Below are 7,500 nucleotides of genomic sequence, written 5' to 3' on the forward strand. Positions count from 1 at the left end.
AGGAAGGGATAACCCACAGCAGAGGAAGGGATAACCTGCAGCAGAGGAAGGGATAACCTGCAGCAGAGGAAGGGATAACCCACAGCAGAGGAAGGGATAACCTGCAGCAGAGGAAGGGATAACCTGCAGCAGAGGAAGTGATAACCCGCAGCAGAGGAAGGGATAACCTGCAGCAGAGGAAGGGATAACCTGCAGCAGAGGAAAGGCAGATGTGTAGGTGTCGTGGGAAAGAGACGAGGCATTAGCAAACATAACAGGTCACATGGTGGAAGCAAGGAAACACTGACAGGGGAAGACGATGTCTTTACCTTAAAGAATATATCTGGGAATCGTTTTTCAGAAAACATGGCCGCCTCAAGTTGTTTTGATAAAACAGCAGAGAGATGAGTGATGGACCTGAGGAAAGTACGTTACAATTGAATTCAATAAATCTAGGTGAAGAATGTTATGACTGTCGAACAGATTCCCAGATTTAATTTTAGACATACACCACCGTTCAAGTGTTTGGGTCACTTGTTTTTTTGTCTTTAAAATAACATCCAATTGATCAGAAATACAGTGTAGACATCGTTAATGTTAAAATGACTATTGTAGCTGGAAGCTGCTGATGTTGAATGGAATATCTACATAGGCGTACAGAGGCCCATTATCAGCAACCATCACTCCTGTGTTCCAATGGCATGTTTTGTTAGCTAATCCAAGTTGATCATTTTAAAAGGCTAATTGATCATTAGAAAACCTTTTTGCAATTATGTTGCACAGCTGAAAACTTTTGTCCTGATTTAAAGAAGCAATAAAACTGTCCTTTTTAGACTAGTTGAGTATCTGGAGCATCAGCATTTGCGGGTTCGATTACAGGCTCAAAATGGCCAGAAACAAAGACCTTTCTTCTGAAACTCATCAGTAAGTTCTGAGAAATGAAGGCTATTCCAGGTGAGAAATTGCCAAGAAAGTGAAGATCTCGTACAACCCTGTGTACTTCTCCCTTCACAGTACAGAGAAAACTGTCTCTCACCCCGGTGCTTAACTGAGCAAGAGGACAAGTACATTGGAGTGTCTAGTTTTAGAAACAGACCCTTCACAAGTCCTCAACTGGCAGCTTCATTAAACAGTTTCTGCAAAACACCAGTCTCAACGTCAACAGTGAAGAGGTGACTCCGGTATGCTGGTCTTCTAGGCAGAGTTGCAAAGAAAAAGCCATATCTCAGACTGGCCAATAATAGGAAAATATTCAGATGGGCAAGATAACAGACACTGGCCAGAGGAACTGGTCAAATAACACCCTATACCGCTATGGGCCCTGGTAGCATAACACCCTATACCGCAATGGGCCCTGGTAGCATAACACCATATACCGCTATGGGCCCTGGTCAAATACCACCCTATACAGCTATGGGCCCTGGTAGCATAACACCATATACCGCTATGGGCCCTGGTAGCATAACACCATATACCGCTATGGGCCCTGGTCAAATACCACCCTATACAGCTATGGGCCCTGGTCAAATAACACCCTATACCGCTATGGGCCCTGGTAGCATAACACCATATACCGCTATGGGCCCTGGTCAAATACCACCCTATACAGCTATGGGCCCTGGTCAAATAACACCCTATACCGCTATGGGCCCTGGTAGCATAACACCCTATACCGCTATGGGCCCTGGTAGCATAACACCCTATACCGCTATGGGCCCTGGTAGCATACCACCCTATACCGCTATGGGCCCTGGCAGCATAACACCCTATACCGCTATGGGCCCTGGTAGCATAACACCCTATACCGCTATGGGCCTTGGTAGCATAACACCCTGTACCGCTATGGGCCCTGGTAGCATAACACCCTATACCGCTATGGGCCCTGGTAGCATAACACCCTATACCGCTATGGGCCCTGGTAGCATAACACCCTATACCGCTATGGGCCCTGGTAGCATAACACCCTGTACCGCTATGGGCCCTGGTAGCATAACACCCTATACCGCTATGGGCCCTGGTCAAATAACACCCTATACCGCTATGGGCCCTGGTAGCATCACACCCTATACCGCTATGGGCCTTGGTAGCATAACACCCTGTACCGCTATGGGCCCTGGTAGCATAACATCCTATACCGCTATGGGCCCTGGTAGCATAACACCCTATACCGCTATGGGCCCTGGTCAAATAACACCCTATACCGCTATGGGCCCTGGTAGCATCACACCCTATACCGCTATGGGCCCTGGTAGCATAACATCCTATACCGCTATGGGCCCTGGTCAAATAACACCCTATACCGCTATGGGCCCTGGTCAAATAACACCCTATACCGCAATGGGCCCTGGTAGCATAACACCCTATACCGCTATGGGCCCTGGTAGCATAACACCCTATACCGCTATGCGCCCTGGTAGCATAACACCCTATACAGCTATGGGCCCTGGTCAAATAACACCCTATACCGCTATGGGCCCTGGTCAAATAACACCCTATACCGCTATGGGCCCTGGTCAAATAACACCCTATACCGCTATGAGCCCTGGTAGCATAACACCCTATACTGCTATGGGCCCTGGTAGCATAACACCCTGTACCGCTATGGGCCCTGGTCAAATAACACCCTATACCGCTATGGGCCCTGGTCAAATAACACCCTATACCGCTATGGGCCCTGGTAGCATAACACCCTATACCGCTATGCGCCCTGGTCAAATAACACCCTATACCGCTATGGGCCCTGGTCAAATAACACCCTATACCGCTATGGGCCCTGGTAGCATAACACCCTATACCGCTATGGGCCCTGGTCAAATAACACCCTATACCGCTATGGGCCCTGGTCAAATAACACCCTATACCGCTATGGGCCCTGGTAGCATAACACCCTATACAGCTATGGGCCCTGGTCAAATAACACCCTATACCGCTACGGGCCCTGGTCAAATAACACCCTATACCGCTATGGGCCCTGGTCAAATAACACCCTATACCGCTATGGGCCCTGGTCAAATAACACCCTATACCGCTATGGGCCCTGGTAGCATAACACCCTATACCGCTATGGGCCCTGGTCAAATACCACCCTATACAGCTATGAGCCCTGGTAGCATAACACCCTGTACCGCTATGGGCCCTGGTAGCATAACATCCTGTACCGCTATGGGCCCTGGTAGCATCACACCCTATACCGCTATGGGCCCTGGTAGCATCACACCCTGTACCGCTATGGGCCCTGGTAGCATCACACCCTGTACCGCTATGGGCCCTGGTCAAATAACACCCTATACCGCTATGGGCCCTGGTAGCATAACACCCTGTACCGCTATGGGCCCTGGTAGCATCACACCCTATACCGCTATGGGCCCTGGTCAAATACCACCCTATACAGCTATGGGCCCTGGCAGCATAACACCCTATACCGCTATGGGCCCTGGTTACATAGAACCCTGTTCCCCTCTGGGCCCTGGTCGAATAGCACCCTATTCCCCTATGGGCCAAGGTCAAATACCACCCTATTCCCCTCTGGGCCTTGGTAACAGTATTAGGTGACTGTGTGGGTAATGGAAGGATCAGTGTTTGGGTAGGTATTACAGTATTAGGTGACTGTGTGGGTAATGGAAGGATCAGTGTTTGGGTAGATATTACAGTATTAGGTGACTGTGTGGGTAATGGAAGGATCAGTGTTTGGGTGGGTATTTCAGAATTAGGGGGTATTCTAGTATATATAGTGTATTCTAGTCAACCTGATATAACTGCTACTGTATTTATATATATAGTGTATTCTAGTCAACCTGATATATCTGCTACTGTATTTATTTATATAGTGTATTCTAGTCAACCTGATATAACTGCTACTGTATTTATATATCTAGTGTATTCTAGTCAACCTGATATATCTGCTACTGTATTTATATATATAGTGTATTCCAGTCAACCTGATATAACTGCTACTGTATTTATATTTATAGTGTATTCTAGTCAACCTGATATAACTGCTACTGTATTTATTTATATAGTGTATTCTAGTCAACATGATATATCTGCTACTGTATTTATATATCTAGTGTATTCTAGTCAACCTGATATATCTGCTACTGTATTTATATATATAGTGTATTCTAGTCAACCTGATATATCTGCTACTGTATTTATTTATATAGTGTATTCTAGTCAACATGATATATCTGCTACTGTATTTATATATATAGTGTATTCTAGTCAACCTGATATAACTGCTACTGTATTTATTTATATAGTGTATTCTAGTCAACCTGATATATCTGCTACTGTATTTATTTATATAGTGTATTCTAGTCAACCTGATATATCTGCTACTGTATTTATATATATAGTGTATTCTAGTCAACCTGATATAACTGCTACTGTATTTATATATATAGTGTATTCTTGTCAACCTGATATAACTGCTACTGTATTTATATATATAGTGTATTCTTGTCAACCTGATATAACTGCTACTGTATTTATATATATAGTGTATTCTTGTCAACCTGATATAACTGCTACTGTATTTATATATATAGTGTATTCTTGTCAACCTGATATAACTGCTACTGTATTTATATATATAGTGTATTCTTGTCAACCTGATATAACTGCTACTGTATTTATATATATAGTGTATTCTAGTCAAGGCTCACCTGATATAACTGCTACTGTATTTATATATATAGTTCATTCTAGTCAAAGCTCACCTGATATAACTGCTACTGTATTTATATATATAGTGTAGTCTAGTCAAGGCTCACCTAATATAACTGCTACTGTATTTATATATATAATTTATTCTAGTCAACCTGATATAACTGCTACTGTATTTATATATATAGTTTATTCTAGTCAAGGCTCACCTGATATAATGGTACTGTATTTATATATATAGTGTATTCTAGTCAAGTCTCACCTGATATATCTGCTACTGTATTTATATATATAGTGTATTCTAGTCAACCTGATATAACTGCTACTGTATTTATATATATAGTGTATTCTAGTCAACCTGATATAACTGCTACTGTATTTATATATATAGTGTATTCTAGTCAACCTGATATAACTGCTACTGTATTTATATATATAGTGTATTCTAGTCAAGGCTCACCTGATATATCTGCTACTGTATTTATATATATAGTGTATTCTGGTCAAGGCTCACCTGATATATCTGCTACTGTATTTATATATATAGTGTATTCTAGTCAACCTGATATATCTGCTACTGTATTTATATATATAGTGTATTCTAGTCAAGGCTCACCTGATATAACTGCTGTCGTACACACCTGTCCATTCCACATACTGTCCACACTGTCTATACACACCATTCACATACATATAGATGTATATTCCAGACTCCCTGCAATTCTATCCATGTTGTTAGGTGCTTGTGTATATAAAGACTGTATTCTTCACACAGCTCATTCTCATATGTCTACGACTGTACAATGGGTTTCAGTTCCCCTGTTTATACACAATGCATATGTTCTGTGTACTAGATTTGTGACAGATCACCTATCTACTGTCACATAGGTCATTGTTTGTATATCTTGTGTCAAGTCATCTGTTACAAATACATTTGGATTACTGTTAGTTACATTTCTATATTTTCTTATTTCTTTCTTTTTAAATAACTCTTTGTGTACTTTTTTGACATTTTACTGCATTTTTTAGGAGCGAGTAACGTAAGCATTTCTCAGCACTCGCTATAACATCTGCTAAACTTTGTACGATGCCGATACACTTTGATTTGATTTGAATTGTGACGTCAAAATGGAATCCTGTGTTTTGTTGTGACAAATCTTTTTTCATCATGTGTGATGTCACATTGGAACTTTAGCCAACGTTCTGACGTGTGTGAAGGACTATAGTGAGGTCGCGGTGACAAAAAGGTGTCTGATATATTTACAAACTGTTAACTTCTCCTGTGGATCTCACAATCCAGATCAGTTTGGTTCGGTTCTGAAGCTTTCTACTGACACCAGAATGATGAAATATGGGGAAACATCATATTAAAATGGGTAGGGTGGTCTAATCAAATCATGTCAGCCACGGTCACAACAACACTGATTCTTCTCTGTTCATTATATGGAACAGAAAGAGACAATGGAAGAAGAGTTAAATAAATTGGAAGGAAAGTGTCCTCTACCCGGTAACAGAACATTTGGTAATCAAAAAACAAAATGGATAATTCACCATAGTGGGAACTGTGAAAGACACACACACACACACACACACACACACACACACACACACACACACACACACACACACACACACACACACACACACACACACACACACACACACACACACACACACACACACACACACACACACACACACACACAGTGTGACAGGCAATAATTAAGTCATCAAAATAACTACCAGTATCAGAGATAGGGAAAATGAAGAGATTGGACAATCTGTCAATATGAAAAGTTCTAGGTATCAAAGCCTTGCAGGTAAACAAGATAGCAAAATGACAAGCATTCTCCTCACACACACACACACGCCACACACCGACACACACACCACACACACACACTCACTCCCACACACACACCCCCACACCGTCTCCTCTATGTTAACCAGGCCTCACTATCTTCTGTGCTTTAGCCCTGAGGCTCAGTGTGATACCAACAGGGAGAGAATGAGGATCTCATTTTAGTTCCTTTAAATTAGTAACTTCGTTGTGTTCCTCCCCAATGGCCCTGTGAGCCACGACAGAAGTCTGCTCATCAACTATTCATAATGTTTGGTGTAGGTACAACACTTGATGCAAAAGTCTGTAGATGTATGTGTGTGTGTGTCTGTGTGTGTTTCAAAGACAATGCAGTACCTTGATAGTCACTATAAGTCTTCAATGATACCAAATAACAAGTTGTCTAGAGAGAGACAGATTGAGGAAGAGGAAGAGGAAGAGGGAGAGAGAGAAAGAGAGAGAGAGAGAGAGGCATAGACATAGACAGAGAGAGAGATAGAGAGAGACATAGACATAGACAGAGAGAGAGAGAGACATACTTATTTAAATTAGTAACTTTGTTGTGTTCCTCCCCAACGGCTTTGTAAGCCACGACAGGCTATGTGCTCACTGCCCACAAAATTAGGTGGAACAGTTATAGAACCTATTGCCCTTTATGGTTTTGAGGTCTGGGGTCCACTCACCAACCAAGAATTTACAAAATGGGACAAACACCAAATTGAGACACCAAAATATCCTTCATGTACAATGTAAAACACAAAATAATGCATGCAGAGCAGAATTAGCCGATACCCACCAATTATCAAAATCCAGAAAATTCTACAACCACCAAAAAGGAAGTGATTCCCAAACCTTCCATAACAAACCCATCACCTTCAGAGAGATGAACCTGGAGAAGAGTCCCCTAAGCAAGCTGGACCTGGGGCTCTGTTCACAAACACAAACAGACCCCACAGAGCCCCAGGACAGCAGCACAATTAGACCCAACCAAACCAAACAGAGCAAACTAGAACGTT

Source organism: Oncorhynchus masou, unplaced genomic scaffold (genome assembly GCF_036934945.1).
Source record: "Oncorhynchus masou masou isolate Uvic2021 unplaced genomic scaffold, UVic_Omas_1.1 unplaced_scaffold_644, whole genome shotgun sequence".
NCBI classification, from domain to species: Eukaryota; Metazoa; Chordata; class Actinopteri; order Salmoniformes; family Salmonidae; genus Oncorhynchus; species Oncorhynchus masou.